The following is a 15,594-nucleotide window of genomic DNA, read 5'->3' as shown; positions in this document are numbered from 1 at the left end:
GAACACCAATAATAAGAGCCTTAAGATCAACAATTAATAAATGGGACCTCATGGGAGTGAAAAGCTTCTATAAGGCAAAGGACTTACAGAATGGGAAAATATCTTCACCCAACATCTGACTGAGGGCTAAAGAACTCAAGAAATTAGACATCAGCAAACCAAATAATCCAATTTTAAAATGGGGTATAAATCTAAACAGAGAATTCTCAATAAAGAAATCTCAAATGGCTGAGAAACACCTCCTTATCAATCAGAGAAATACAAATCAAAACTACTTTGAGATTCCATCTTAAGATTCCACCTATCAGAATAGTTACGATCAATCACACGATTGAAAACTCAAGTTGCCAAGGATGTAGAGCAAAGGGAACACTCATCCATTGTTAATGGGAGAGTAAACCTGTACAGACAGTTTAGAAATCAATATGGCAGTTCCTCAGATGATTGGAAACTGATCTACCTCAAGACCCAACTATACCATTCCTGGTATAGTATACCACTTCTTGTATAGCAATTTCATACCACAAGGACACTTGCTCTACTATACTCACATCAGCTTTATTCATAATAGCCAGAACCTGGAAGCAACCTAGATGTCCCTCAACTGAAAGATGGATGAATAAAATATGGTTCATTTACACAATGAAGTACTACTCAGCTGTTAAGAACAACATCATTAAACGTGCTGGCATATTTATGAAACCAGTGAAAATCATCCTGAGTGAGGTAATACAGACACAAAAAAAAAAAACAAATGTGATATGTACTCTCTTATATTAGCTGTAAAGGAAAAGATAACTATGCTCTGGAAAGACCAAAATTATACACACTTGGAGGGCTATTGATACATTTTACAAGAAAGATATACTATTTAGAATCTGTGAACGCATTGGCACATCATGAAATTTACTGGCATATTTATGAAACTAGAACCTGGGAAATAGAATAGAAATGGAGGTTGAACAAGGGTAGGGGTGGAAGGGTGGGAACAGAAGGAATCAGGTTGGTGGAGGATGGAGAGAGGGAGAGTACTAGGAGAGACAACTGGAATGGAGAGCATCTCAAAGAAAGCTAGAAACCTAGCAAAATGGAAACTTCCTAGCTGTGATGGTTTGTATATGCTGAGCCCAGGGAGTGGCACTATTAGAAGGTGTGGCCTTGTTGGAGTAGGTGTGTCACTGTGGGTGCAGGCTTTAAGACCCTCACCCTAACTACCTGGAAGTGAGTCTTCCACTAGCAGCCTTCAGATGATTTAGAACTCTCAGCTCCTCTGACACCATGCCTGACTGCCTGTGGATATGTTCCTCCCTTGATGATAATGGACTGAACCTCTGAACCTGTAAGCCAACCCCAATTAAATGTTGTCCTTTGTAAGACTTGTCTTGGTCATGGTGTCTGTTCACAGCAGTAAAATTCTAACTAAGAAAGAAGTTGGTACCAGGAACTGGGGTATGCTGTGATAGGCCTGACCATGCTTTTGTTTGGAAGAATGGATTTTGGGACTTTGGATTTGCAAAGCAGTGGAATGCTTTAAATGAGGCTTAATGGGCCATCCTAGTAGGAATATGGAAGACTTTGTTACTGAGAGTGATTTGAACTGTGCAGACCTGGCCCAAGAGGTTTCAATGGAGAATTTCAATATGTGGCCTAGAGACATTTTTTGTGATATTTTGGATAAGAATGTGGCTACTTTTTGTCCTTGTCTGAAGAATCTGCTTGAAGATAAGGTGAAGAGACTCAAATTAATTGCACTGACAAAGGAAGTCTCAGAAACGCTCATCATAAACTTTGTCCTCTGGTCAAGTCTCATGAAGAGCATTTTAAACAAGAACAGCAAGCTGAGAAAGGAAAAATATAAAATATATGGGTTGAATTTTAAAAGGGCACCAGGAAGTGAAATGGAGCTGGATCATGTGTTCAAGGATATTAAATTGAATTAAGGGAGTAGTGACTTTGGGGCAAGATCCTACCCAGCTAAATTTATATCCAGGAATGGTGGTGCACGCCTTTAATCCCAGGAAATAAAGGCAAGCATATTTCTGAGTTCAAAGCCAGCCTAGAACACAGCAAGTTCTGGGTGAAGAAAAGCTTGTCCAGGCTTGGTGGACTACACTTTTAATTCCAGTGTTTAGTAGATGGACATGCAGATCTCTGAGTTCAGTCAATCTACAGAGCAAGTTCTAGGACAGCCAAGTTTAGGCAGTGAAAGAGTTGGAAAACAGAAAACTAGAGATAATGTAATAGAAAAAGGGGGTCATGTTCCAGCCCCAGCAAGCAGCAGAACTCAGCAGATTTGGCTTTAGAGTCCATAATAGAAGGGACTACTGGGAAAATTGGTGCTGGTTAGCTGGAGCTAAGAAATTAGTAGTGATTAAGAAGAGACCCATATCACTGAGGTGAAATCTTCTGGGAAGTGTTTTCTGGGAGCACAAACAAGATGTGTTCCAGAGATAGCTAAGGTTATATCTCATACTGCAGCTGTACTTAGCAATATATAAGAGTAATATATGGTTTTGAAGGCATACAGGAGCCATGAAGACCGACTGAGTCTTGGCACTGTGAGAGGCCATAGAAGGCCACTGGTGAAGGTGCAGCTTCAGTTGCTGTTGACATCCCAGGACTGAAGGGGTCATGCAAAGGAGTTGAGGTTTGGCACCATGAAGAGAGCCTATGGAAGGTCATCGGTGAAGCCTAGTTGCAGAGGAAGATCCCAGTTTATTGAAAATGCCAGTACCATGAGGATGATGACCAGCATCAGTGGAGTGGATCAATTTGAGCTTAGAGTTCTATGGAACGCAGAGCTGTAGAAATAACACCAGCCCTTTGGAAGAGCCTAGAAGATCATGTATGGAGCTCAGACATTGGAACAAGAAGCTGTAATGTTGAAGTTGCCTTGGAGACCTCAAGATGTTAAAGATGTCAGTGCTGTGGGATTTCTGCCAATGAAAGCTGCTAACAGAGAGTAGAAGCAGCCCAGGAGAAATAAATTTGTTGCAGTCAACAAAGATGAAAAAGGAGTTGGAGATCTGAAGACTGCTTTGACATCAGACATAGAGATGCAGAGTTTGGAATTTGCCCAGGTGGTTTCCTGTCTTGCTTTGCTGATTACAATTAAGTGACTGTATGAATCTCAGAAGAGACTTTGCACTTTTGACTTTTAACATTGCTTAGACTGCTATAGGCTATGGGGGCTTTTGAAGTTGGACTAAATGTACTTTTTATTATGCTGTGGGTAGGTATGGCCCCAATAGACTCATGTGTTTGAATAAGCCTATAGGGCCCGCGGTGTAGAATGTGATAGTTTGTATATGCTTGGCCCAGGGTATGGCACTATTAAGAGGTACAGTCTTGTTGGAGTACATGTGTCACTGTGAGTATGGGATTAAGACTCTCATTCTAGCTGCCTGGAAGTAAGTATTCTGCTAGTAGCCTTCAGCTGAAGATGTAGAACTCTCAGCTCCTCCTGAATCATGCCTGCCTGGATGCTGCCATGTATCTGTCTTGATGATAATGGACTAAATCTCTAAACCTGTAAGCCAACCCCAATTAAATGCTGTCTTTTATAAGAATTCACAGCAGTAAAACATATTAAGACAGAAGAAATTAATCCAATTTCTGTCAAGCAATGGCCACTAGATGGCGAGATTTTACAGTGTTGTGGGAACCTTTGTGATCTGGGAATAGAATGCCACAGTTGTTGGCATACTCCCTGTGCTTCTTAGGTCTGGAGGTCAGAGAGGCTGTGTATTGCCAGTTGCTTGCCTTGAGAAGGGCTGTTGAGGGGAGATTCACAGGAGGACTCTGAAGGTCAGCCCAGCAGGCCATGATAAGTGCAGCCGCAGAGCTGGTGATGGGCAGAAGATTGGCAGCCTCTGCAGAGTTGGGGGGTCTTTCAAGAGAGGTTCCAGAACTTTGCGGGTCTGCAGTCCCCCATCTGTCATCTGGTCAGGGAACAGCAGCCCAGCACTGCTGCAGCAGTAGGCAAAGGAGAGCCCCTTTGGGGACCCCTGCCCAAAGAAAGCAGATCCCTGACCAGGGAAATTCCCGAGCTATCAGAAAGAAAACGTTAACGACTCTCTGAAGTACAGACAAGGGTATAATGTTTATAACTTAAGCTCTTATGACATTTAGAGAATGTTAAAGCAAAACAGAACATAACTTTAAGAATTCCTAAGGAATGACAAGGCCTGAGAAACAGAAGGAAATGCAAGTAATTTCCTTTTAAACTGGATGCATCTTCTTAAGCCACTCTTCTTACGTGTTCTTATAGCAGATTCATAATTCACTATTTTAGTGAAAACTTAGCTGGATTTGAAATGCTAACGGCCTTTTAATTTTTTTGTAAGTTTAAAGATTACTTTTTATAGATTCAAGCATTGGATGTTAAAAGGCATTATTCTGTATGCTCTGGGCTTATATACATCATTACACTGAGTTCTAGTTGTGATTAGGTCTGGGCTACGTGAGCTATTTTCTGAACTGAACCATACATCTCACCTTTTTCTGACAGACCCTACACTGAGAAAATAGACATTGAGATTTAAATCCAGGTTGGTTGACTGATGTCACAATGGTCAGTGGCCCCTAGTCATCACCAAGTGCTAGGCTCAGGGCTAAACACTGTAGATTTCTCACAGACATCCCAAGGGTTGGAAAATGAGGTTAGGGACCGTGCCATCAATTAATCCTGCTACTGGCATGAAACAGTAAGGGTGACGAGAATGGAGACAATAGAGATCCCACATATGCAGGAGGACTGGTTTTGTTTTGTGTTTTCCCAGCCATGAGTGTGTGAAAGTGCATTCTCATGATATTTGTAGTTGTGCTGGAATTTTCATAGACTAACAGCTGTAATATCAAGCAACACCTGTGTGTGTGTGTGTGTGTGTGTGTGTGTGTGTGTGTGTGTGTGTAAAACACATTTCATGTAATCCAAACTGGCCTCCAATGTGTGTTGTAGACAAGGCTGTCCTTAAACTCCTAGACATCTTCTTTCTGTCACCTCCCAAGTGCAGAAATTACAGATGTGCACCAAAACATGTGTCTTGTTTTCTCACAGTCTAGGCTGCCCTAAAACTTGCCAGCCTCAGTCTTTTTTGTTTTTGTTTTTAAAGTATTTTTTATTAGATATTTTCTTCATTTACATTTCAACCTGAAAGTCCCATATACCCTACACCCCCGCCCTGCTTCCCTACCCACTCACTCCCACTTCTTGGCCCTGGCATCCCCCTGTACTGGGGCATATAAAGTTTGCTAGACCAAGGGGCCTTTCTTCCCAATGATGGCCGACTAGGCCATCTTCTGATACATATGCAGCTAGAGACACGAGTTCTGGGGGTACTGGTTAGTTCATATTGTTGTTCCACCTATAGGGTTGCAGACCCCTTCAGCTCTTGGGTACTTTCTCTAACTCCTACATTGGGAGCCCTGTGTTCCATCCTATAGATGACTGTGAGCATCCACTTCTGTATTTGCCAGGCACTGGCAAAGCCTCACTGGAGACAGCTATATCAGAGTCCTTTCAGCAAAATCTTGCTAGTGTATGCAATAGTGTCTGCATTTGGTGCCAGCCTCAGTCTTAAACCTTCCCATCACCAGGTTTAACAGGGGTTACCACTACACCCAGTACAGGTCAGCCCTTAGTGAATGCATACATAGTACATAGGCCTGATATGAGGAGGTGCACACCTTTTTTAAAAAATCAATCACTTTAAATGTTTTTCTCTTTTTTCCACGGTGATATAGTTTTTGACAACCTGGTGGTATGATGGCATTAGACCATACTAGTCTTAGCACTCTTGAGGTCGTGGTTCAATGTCTGGGTTTGAAAATCACAATTGAAAGTTGTGACGAGAGAGAGAGAGAGAGAGAGAGAGAGAGAGAGAGAGAGAGAGAGAGAGAGGGGGGAGGGGAGGGGAGGGGAGGGGATAGGAGGGGAGAGGGAAGGAAATTATAGCTCTAGCCAGGCACGGTGGTTGGCACCTAAAGTCTGAGTGTTTGTGAGGTAGCAGGAAGTCAGAACTTCAAGGATATCTATCTATCTACCTATCTACCTATCTATCTATCTACCTATCTATCTATCTATCTATCTATCTATCTTCATTCAAGTCCAGCTTAAGATACAAGGAACCAGGTCTCAAGAAAACAACAAAGAAACAGAAAAGAAGACAGACAACCCTGACATTCTAACTTATATCGACCAGAATAGTTAAGATCAAAAACTTGAGTGACAGGACATGATGATGAGAATGTGGAGAAAGGGGACCATTCCTCCATTGCTAGTGGGAATTCAAACTTGTACAGCCACTCTGAAAATCTAACTGGCAGTCTCTCAGAAAATTGGAAATAGTTCTACCGGAAGACTGCTATACCCCCTCCTGGGATTATACCCAAAATAATTCTACCATACCACAGGGACACATGCTCCACTATTTTCATAGCAGCTTTATTCATAATAGCCAGAAACTGGAATCAACCCAGATGTCCCTCAGCTGAAGAATGGATACAGAAAATGTGGTTCGTTTGTGCAATGGAATACTAACCAGCTATTAAAAAGAAGGTCATCCTGAATTTTGCAGACAAATGGATGAAACTAGAAAATATCATCCTGAATGAGGTAACCCAAACCCAAAAGGACATACATGGTATGTACTTACCTTTAAGTAGATATTAGCTATAAAATACAGGATACCCACGATACACTCCACACCCCAAAGAAGGTAAACAAGAAGCAAGGTCCAAGTGAGGATGCTTGAATTTCACTTAGGACTGGGAATAAAATAGTCAGTCATAGGAGACAAATAGAGGGAGAAAACTGGGTGGGAAAAGAGATAGAGGGAAACGGGAGATAAAGATCAGGTTTAGGGAGAGATAGGAGAGAGGGGCAGAAGACTGGGAGAATGAATGGAATTCTTCAGCTGGTTGGGAGTGGGGGTAGGGGACATCTCTAGGACATGCCAGAAATCTTGGATGTGGAGGGCTTCCAGGAGTCAGTGCAGGTGACCTTAGCTGAGATACATAGCAGTGGGAGTGTGTAACCTGAAGAGGCCATCTCCTGTAGTCAGGCAGGACCCATAGTAGAGGGATAAGGATCCCAACCCACCCATAAAACATCCAACCCAAAATTTGTCCTATCTACAAGAAATCTAGGGACAAAAATAATGCAGAGACTGAGAGAATGGCTAACAGATAACCGGCAGAACTTGAAATTCATCCCAAGGCCAAGACCTAATCTCTGACACTATTAATGATACTCTGTTATGCTTGAAGGCAGGAGCTTAGCATAGCTGTCCTCTGAGAGACTCCACCCAGCAGCTGACTAAAACAGATGCAGAAACCCACAGCCAAACATTGCACGAAGTCCAGGGACTCTTATGGAAGAGTTGGGGAAAGGATTGGATACTCTGAAGGTGAATGGAATGCCACAGGAAGACCAACAGAGTCAACTAACCTGGACCCTTGGGGCTCTCAGAGACTGAGCCACAAACCAAAGAACATACACAGGCTGGACCAAGGTCCCTGGCATATATGTAGGAGATGTGCAGCTCAGTTTTCACGTGAGTTCCCCAACAATGAAGTGAGGGCTGTCCCTAATGCTGTTGCCTTTTTGTGGAATCTGTTCCCAACCTGGGCTGCCTTGTCTGGCCTCGGTGGAAAAGCATGTAGCTAACCCTGCAGAGACTTGAGGGAATACCCAGAGGGCACTACCCTCTCAGAAGAGAAGGGAAGGGCACTGGGGGAGAGGGAAGATTGGAAGAGCAGTGATCAAGTTGTAAAATGAATGAATGAATGAATAAATAAATAAATAAACAAATAGGGGGAAATATCTGAAATACCTGAGTTCTCAACCATTTCAGAGAACTTGCTGGGGGACCAAGGCAGACCTCTCTGTTCACAGCTCGAGGCACCCTGGCTGCACCACTGAGGAGTATAGTGATCAGAAACTGGATGAGTAGTTGATGGAGCAAGAGAGTAAATGTTGGCAGCATTGGGGTCTTTGAGGGATAACAAGGTGACTATGGTAGGATGATGTCCATCCTTGAAATATAAGTTAGGGACCTTCTACTATCTGTTCATCCCTGGGGCTCCTGAATTCCGACCTTTTTAAGTTTCTGAATCTCCCAACCCAGCTGCCCCTTAAAAAGATCCCTGAATTCTTCATGGTTCTAAGTAATTCAGACTCAATTCTACAGTCCCACTCAAATGCCTTGAATTCTTAGTTTTGAAGGCCTCCATTGATACTTGACTATATGATCCAGCATAGGATACTTGTAATCACATTTAACCCTGCTAAGTATTTAACCTCAATTAGGGATTTCTGCCTCACATTTGATCATTCAGTTAATATGCCTTAATCAGCACTGAATCTGGGCAGATATCTACCCTCTAAGCTATTAGAATTTACTTCCCCATCAATAACCCCAAATTATAACTTGTCATGTTCCATCTGGGCATTTCTCAACTTTAATTTCCCAGCCCTGGTGGCCATATTTTCATGACTCACTTAACCCATGGCATCTTTTCCTCTACCCACATTCTTCTCTCTCCTTGTGTTTCTCCTCAGACCCCAAGATCAGGAACCACAAACCTCGCCTATGTCCCTTCTGTCCAGCTATTGGGTGTGTCTATCTTTATTTAACCAATGGGAGATATTGGGGGGGGGCAAGGTTAAATAACATAATTTGTGTATGTGCAGATTCTCTCATCCCTGGGGGCAACCAGGCTGTGAGGGGCAGTCTTTAGAATTACAATCAAAAGACCAAACCTCAGCATACTCAAATGCTCAAAACACTGGGTTTCCCTTTTTTCTGAGTCTTCAGTACTGGCAGTATCTATGCCCTTGGAGTTTGGCTTTTCCTTTTCTGTTTCTAAGTCCAGACAAAGGGTCACCCAAAACTAATTTCTAATTCCCATGTCTCCTGATAACTTGATTTTACCTTTCCAAGATATCTGGTTTGAACCTGTTCTTCATTTCTGCTGAACCCACAAAACTTCTAAACATCATAGGACAGACAGGTGGGTCAGCACCAAAGAAGGCTCACAGTGGAACTCTAATCTACCTCTTCCATGTGAAGTACAACCTCAGCAACTACAAGTGTAGGAAATTCTATCAAGAATAGCACTGCTGGTTTACCCAGCTGTCACCCCATCTTCATCAGTGCCCAGGCCTAGGTTAATCAAATGTGGGCTGTTGAGTGAATTATGGCCACCAGTTCATGCTACGCTATCAACAGGCAAGACAAAATGTGCCATCTGGTGCAATAGTGGGGTGGTGCGGGGCCATGGATGTGGGGCAAATAGGGGAGGGGGAGAGAACCCGTGTCCTGCCAGAGTTCCAGTGCTCTGGGCAGGCAGCCGTGGGAGGACTGTTGCATGCTTTCCACAAGGCCCCAGGTGGGTGTCTGGCTGTGTGAAGCCAATGACTCCACTCAGCAAGTGGTGGACAAAGCACCAGTTTCCCAGCCTCCAGCATCCTACGCTGGATACCACGGAGGAGCTGAGAACAGGATGTCCCCCCAGGTGGCACTGGACCCCCAGGGCAAAAGGGAGGAGAGGGCAGGGGGAGAGGGGGCACTGGATGGTTCCCACACAGGTGAGAGTCCTTGATCAGGTCTGTGGCTGGAGTACAGGATGGCCTTCTGGCAGGAGATTAGACACGGCTCATTAGGAGAAAACTTATCCCATCGTTCAAGCACAGTGGGCCTTGATGAGCAGAGACAGTCTATGGTTTTAGAGCTTTATTGTAGAAAGGCAGGGAGAAAAAGAGAAGGTAGAAAGAGAGAGAGAGAGAGAGAGAGAGAGAGAGAGAGAGAGAGAGAGAGAGAGAGAGAGAGAGACCAGCCATGTCCACATGGAGAAAGGGAGAGAAGGGAAAGAGAGAAGGAGGGCTAGAGAGTAAGAAAGGTGAGAGCTTAAAGAGAGTGAGGAGGGGCCAAGCAGCCCATCTTATAGTGGGCTTAGCTCTCTTGCAGTTGCCAGGTAACTGTGGGGAGGAGCATAGCTAGCTATAGTCAGGTAAATGTGGGGGTGGAGTCTAGCCAGAATGCCAGAAGCTTGGGACAATGTCTGTGTGACTGATAGTCACAGAATTATGGAGTTGGGGACTCTGTGGTTTCAGGCACCTGATTCTGGGAATGTGGCTCGCCTTTCCATCCCTTGTAGAGTTTTCTACTGGGTCACCGGAACAAGCCCCATTCAACCAAAATAGACTGCCTATCACAGTCCCACAGGGTGGACTGTTATGGTACAACCAACAACTTTCAGATTGAATTTAAGTCTCATACTACAAGAGAGAATTCACATCAGTACACAGAATTACTACAGTAAGTCATGACAGAAACTTACAGATGAGTTGTCATAGGTCCCAATGGGGAACCAATTTCTATTATTTTGTTGAGTAGATATGATTGGCTGTCAAATTTCCTTCTGCAAACTTAACCTGATGCCCACAGAGCACTGCCTCTGCCTGCCTAGGTTGTGGAGGAAGGATACCTCTTACAATGTGCTACGGTTGCTGATAGGGAGACTTGTAGCAGATTAACTACTGAGAACATGTGACTTTTGCAGTGACTGTTGTAGTAGCATGGTAGTCCAGCATTCATGAATATATCACCCTTCGAGGCTCTGTGAACATATTGGAAGAGAAAGCAGAAAAATAGGTTTGAAAGAAGAAATCAGAAGGTTATAGGTGGAGGCAGGGCCCAAGGAAGGAATGAGGCATAATTGAAAGAATAGGGAAATGGGGCACATGGGAAAGGATGAAGGCTCCTCACTCCAGAATCTAGTTAAAGTTTCTTCAGCTGAAAGAAATGAATTCCAATATGCAAAGGTTAGCTACAGAGAGGTGATATCACTTCCATGGATACTTCAAATAAGAATGGTAGTACAGCAATGAAGTATATATGGGTTCGGAGTATGTGACACTTTTCCCAGTTGCAAACATGACAGGAGGAGTAGTTTTTGAACACCCCTTGGGAGATGCAAAAAGAGGTGCCCAAGGACTTAGCACCAACAAAAAGCACTCCTGCTGGTGTCTGTTTCTGATGGCCCAGTATATTCAGCTGTTCAAAAAAGACCCAGCTCCCATAGCAGCCTCCCCTCCCCCACCATCTTGGCTTACCACAACCCAGGTGGGGAAGTCTCTTTGACCCCCATTGATTCACACAGGCATCCCCTGGATAAGCCTCAGAAACTTCACAGAAAGGGTTCAGAAGTCCTGCTTGGAGCCCAAACACCCACCTACCTCGTGCACAAGCCACCTGTGTACATTCCCATATGTTTTCTTTGTTCTCCTGTGACTGTTTTTTTTTTTTTTTTTTTTTTTTTTTTCTATTCCTCTGGGAGGGAGGAAAAGAGTCAAGAAGTTATGGGTTCACGTTCCCTAGCGGACATGAAGTTCAATCTTAAGGCTGAGAACTGCAGTCGGCTGTTTTTGACTCCCTGAGCCTCAGTTTTCCCTACTAGAGGAGGAGGATGCAATAGATCAGAGCCTGCATTCTCATTCACCTTAGTCCCTGAGCCCACTATGTTTCATACTGAGGTCTCTATACAGGTCTCATCAATTATCATTAGCTTTGTGACATAGCCAGTTAATTTGCCCCATAGAGGCTCAACTCTCTTATATGTAAAGTGAAACAACTCAGGAAGGCATGCTAACTGTTTTTCTAGACAAGAGTTTGTATATATCCCACACTGTCCCAGAACGAATCACAGAGCCCAGGTGATCGGTTTGAGCTATCACCCTTAGCGTAAGAAAACCTCTTTCTGTCCTCTCGGGACTGCTGGAAAGGTCGATGGAGCTGGGTAGTGGCACAAGTTGGGAGGAAAAAGCATGAGGATCAGAAGGTCAAGAATAGTTTCTAGTGCATAGGAATATCGTGGTCAGTCTGCTCAACATAAGAACATGTCTCAAAACCAAAACATCAAAATGCTAGATATGAAGGGGCTGCTCTTATTACTGTAGGAATTATAATACACACAAAAATACTTGCTGCTATTACCAGTTAGACTGTGAACTCGATAGCAGGACTCATTCACTGAGGAAAATGAGAAACAAAACAAGGGGTGGAGGGGGGCATCTGGGTCAGTTCTTATTGTCAACTTGACACAACCTGGAGTCATTCTGATAAGAGAGCCTCAAGTAAGCAATGGCCTAGATCAGGTTCCTCTGTGGACATATCTGGGAAGGATTACCTTGTATATTTATTGATGTAGCTCACTGTGGGTGAGACCATCCCTAGGCAAGGGGGGTCTGGGCTATGTAAAAAAAAGCTAGCTGACCGTGAGTTAGCAAGTGAAGCAGCAAGCAGAGTCCCACCGTGGTTTCTGCTTAAGTTCCTGCCCTGACTTCTTTCCTTTAGTATTAGGTTGTGGCCTGCAAATATAAGCTAAATAAACTCTTTCCTTCCCTACGTTGTTTTTGGTCAGAGTATTTTGTCACAGCCCCCAAAAGAAAACTAGAGCAGTTGGTTTTACCTCATAGGACTACTGAGCAGGTTGAAACCAGTGTGCAGTGTGAATGAAGGAATAGTGTCTATCTCAATGACAATAATGCTTGTATTTTGTTGTTGTTGTTGCTGCTGCTGTTGTTTCTTCTTTTCATTACCTACGGCTAGAAGTCATCTATCATCCACACCCTTATATATTTATCTACTTACTTATTTAGGCCTTTTGAAACATAGTCTCAGTGTATACCTAGGCAGGCCTCAAATGTATGGCAATCCTCCTGCCACAGTCTCCAAAATGCTGGGTTATAGTCATGCAATACTATGGCCCTATACACTGTTTATCTTAACCTTGGCTCTTCTTATCAGACTAGTGTTAATTGTCTAGTTAGAACTAGAACTTTGTCACTCGCAGATCAAGCAATAGCCTCAACAAGAGCCAGTGCATTATATAAACAGAGATGCAAGTGAGAAGGACCTTGCTCAAAATCAGGAAGCCTCCAACTTGGTTTGTGGCTGTCTTTCCAATTTGCATTCAGTCCTGGTTCTGAGTTGAGGCTGCATTGCCCAACAAGAGTTAATTCAGAAAGCTTTCTGGACCAATGTCTGCAACTCCCATTCCTCCAGCACTGGAGCCTTGGCAGTATGCAAATTCCTGTCATTGCACAGGATCTGTCAGTACAAGCACATCTGGGACAGGAAATAGCTCATCTTCCTTTCTTCTGGGTATGGAATTGCACGCTGGAGTTGAAGTATGTGGTATTGTGACATCACTGATCCATTGGATTCCTGGGAAACTGATACCTTGTGTCCCTCCCCCCAACTGCCTTGATCAGATAGTGGAGACAAAGCAGGAATGTGGGGTATGGCATTTTCCCTCAGTAAGAACTGCAGGAGGGGAAATCCTCAGGAGACCTTGGGTCCTAGAAATGGAAGGCTCTCAAATTGTTTGGCTTGAGCCAGGCCTGGTAGTAAACCTGGAATGCCAGGAATGTTAAAGCCAAAAGACAGTGGGATCTTGAGTTTGAGGCTATGTGAACATGACTTTAAATTGCAACTTCTGCCTTTGAGATCATGGGTAGTTGATTTGCCCCCGTCTCTCTGAGCTGAAGTTTCTGCATTTGTAAGATGGTTTAAAAAATGCTTGTCTTATAACATAGTTATGATTGTCAAAATTAGACAGACCAGTGGCAACTTGGTTTGGCAACCTCTGTAATTACAGTATTGTGGGACAGAGACAAAAGTTTAAGTAATACAAAGAGACACTGTCTCAAACACAAAAAGAACTTGGTATAAAGTTCACTTGTGGCACAATTACCTAGCAAGGATCCGACCCTGTATTCAACCCACATCCCAACAAAATAAAAGGCAAGTAAGCAAATAACATACACAAAAACCCAACAAGGACTGAGCTGGTTCTGTGGATGAGAATGCCTCTCTAAGCACAGGGACCTGAGTTTGTACCCCCAGCACTGTTGTCAATAGCCAGGGATGGCAGTGCATGCCTGCAACACCAGAACTCCAGAGTCAGAGAACCAAAACATTTTTATTAAGTGAATAGTGTTTTTAGTTAAAAATGTTTATTTAAAAAACTTTTTTTTTTTTTTTGGTTTTTTGAGACAGGGTTTCTCTGTGTAGCCCTGGCTGTCCTGGAACTCACTCTGTAGACCCACCTGTCTCTGCCTCCCAAGTGCTGGGATTAAAGGTGTGAGCCACCACTGCCTGACAAAACTATTTTACTTACTGATTTTATGTGTATGACCTCCACCTGTAGAGGTCAGAAAACAGATAGTAGCAGCCACTTCCTTCTATCATGTGAGTCCTAAGGATTGAATTCAAGTCATCAGGCTTGCTGTCAGATGCCATCTTGCCTGTCTGGAAGATGTTATTTAAATGAATATATATTAGAGCAATGAAGTGGTTGCTAGATAAGACACTGCTCAACTCTACCTTTAGGAAAGGTATTGTGGCCTAGTGGGTAGGCATGTAGACTGATGACAGCCTCCAGTAGGCTAGACACAGAATGAACAGCTAGGGATAGGAGGCCGTGGCTGTTTTCATCCCCACGAGTCCTCTCTGGAGAATGTGCTTCTCTGGGCCATTGGTCTTCTGTCCAGTGGGGTTCCCTGTTTTGTTTTTGTTTTTGTTTTTTTTTAAGATGCTGCGCTGAATCAGGTTTTGTCCCCATAATACTATAAGCTTGATTTCCAAAGATGACAACATCTAACCTGCTTGGAAGTCTCAGCTGTACCTCTTAGGTCTCCATCTCTTTCATCTAAGTTTCATCCACTGGGCTTTCATCATATAATGACTGAGAATTAAAATATAAAAGCAGAGATTTAATGAATCAGCAGTCAAGTTTCTGGCACAGTTTCTTGGCAGGACAGAATCATTCAGCATCTTCACCCTTCTCTGTAAAGAGACAGGCTCTGGTGTCAGATAGATCTGGGACTATCTGCCTCTATTCTGCCCTGTGATGTGAGATTCTCTGGAAGCAACTCCTCTTCCCCAAGAAAGGCTGGGCATGGAAAGCCCTGAGCAGTCTGTCATGCTCCTTCCTCAGGACACTCAGTAGGCAGCTGGAATCATGATAGCCCTGGAGTGGTAAATGAGCAGGAGTCTTCCTAGAAAAGCAAGACTGACTTTCAGAGAGCTCAGGTTCCAACCTATGCTGGAAGTCCCAAACTAGGAACTCTGGTGAGCTTCTGTAGGTTCACAGCTGATCAAAAGGGGAAGCTTGATCATCTTGTCAGCTAGAGAGGAGGGGAAAGGAATTAGGGAGAAGGCTCTGGACAAGCAAGATGATACACAGCTTTCATCCCAACACACAGGAGTCCAAGACAAGATGACTGCAATGAATTCCAGATTATGTCAACCGAGTATTATCAATTCCTATGGTCCTAGAATTCAATATGTAGCTTAGTCTGAGATTAAATGTGCTGGAATTCTGCTTCTGTGTTGTTGTTATTGTTTCTGTTTGTTTGTTTGTTTGTTTGTTTGTTTGAGATTACTATGGGATCAAGCTTGCCACCATCAGGATTGGTACCAAGCATCTCTACTCACTGGCCCACCATCTCAGAGCCTACACTTCTGCAGCATCAGTGCTGGAATTAAATGCATGAGCCACCACACCTGACTATTTTTGCATATT

Source organism: Mus caroli, unplaced genomic scaffold, assembly GCF_978045245.1.
Source record: "Mus caroli unplaced genomic scaffold, Mus_caroli_1 scaffold_9, whole genome shotgun sequence".
NCBI lineage: Eukaryota > Metazoa > Chordata > Mammalia > Rodentia > Muridae > Mus > Mus caroli.
The sequence above is the reverse complement of the archived record's forward strand: the minus strand, read 5'-3'. Positions refer to the sequence as shown.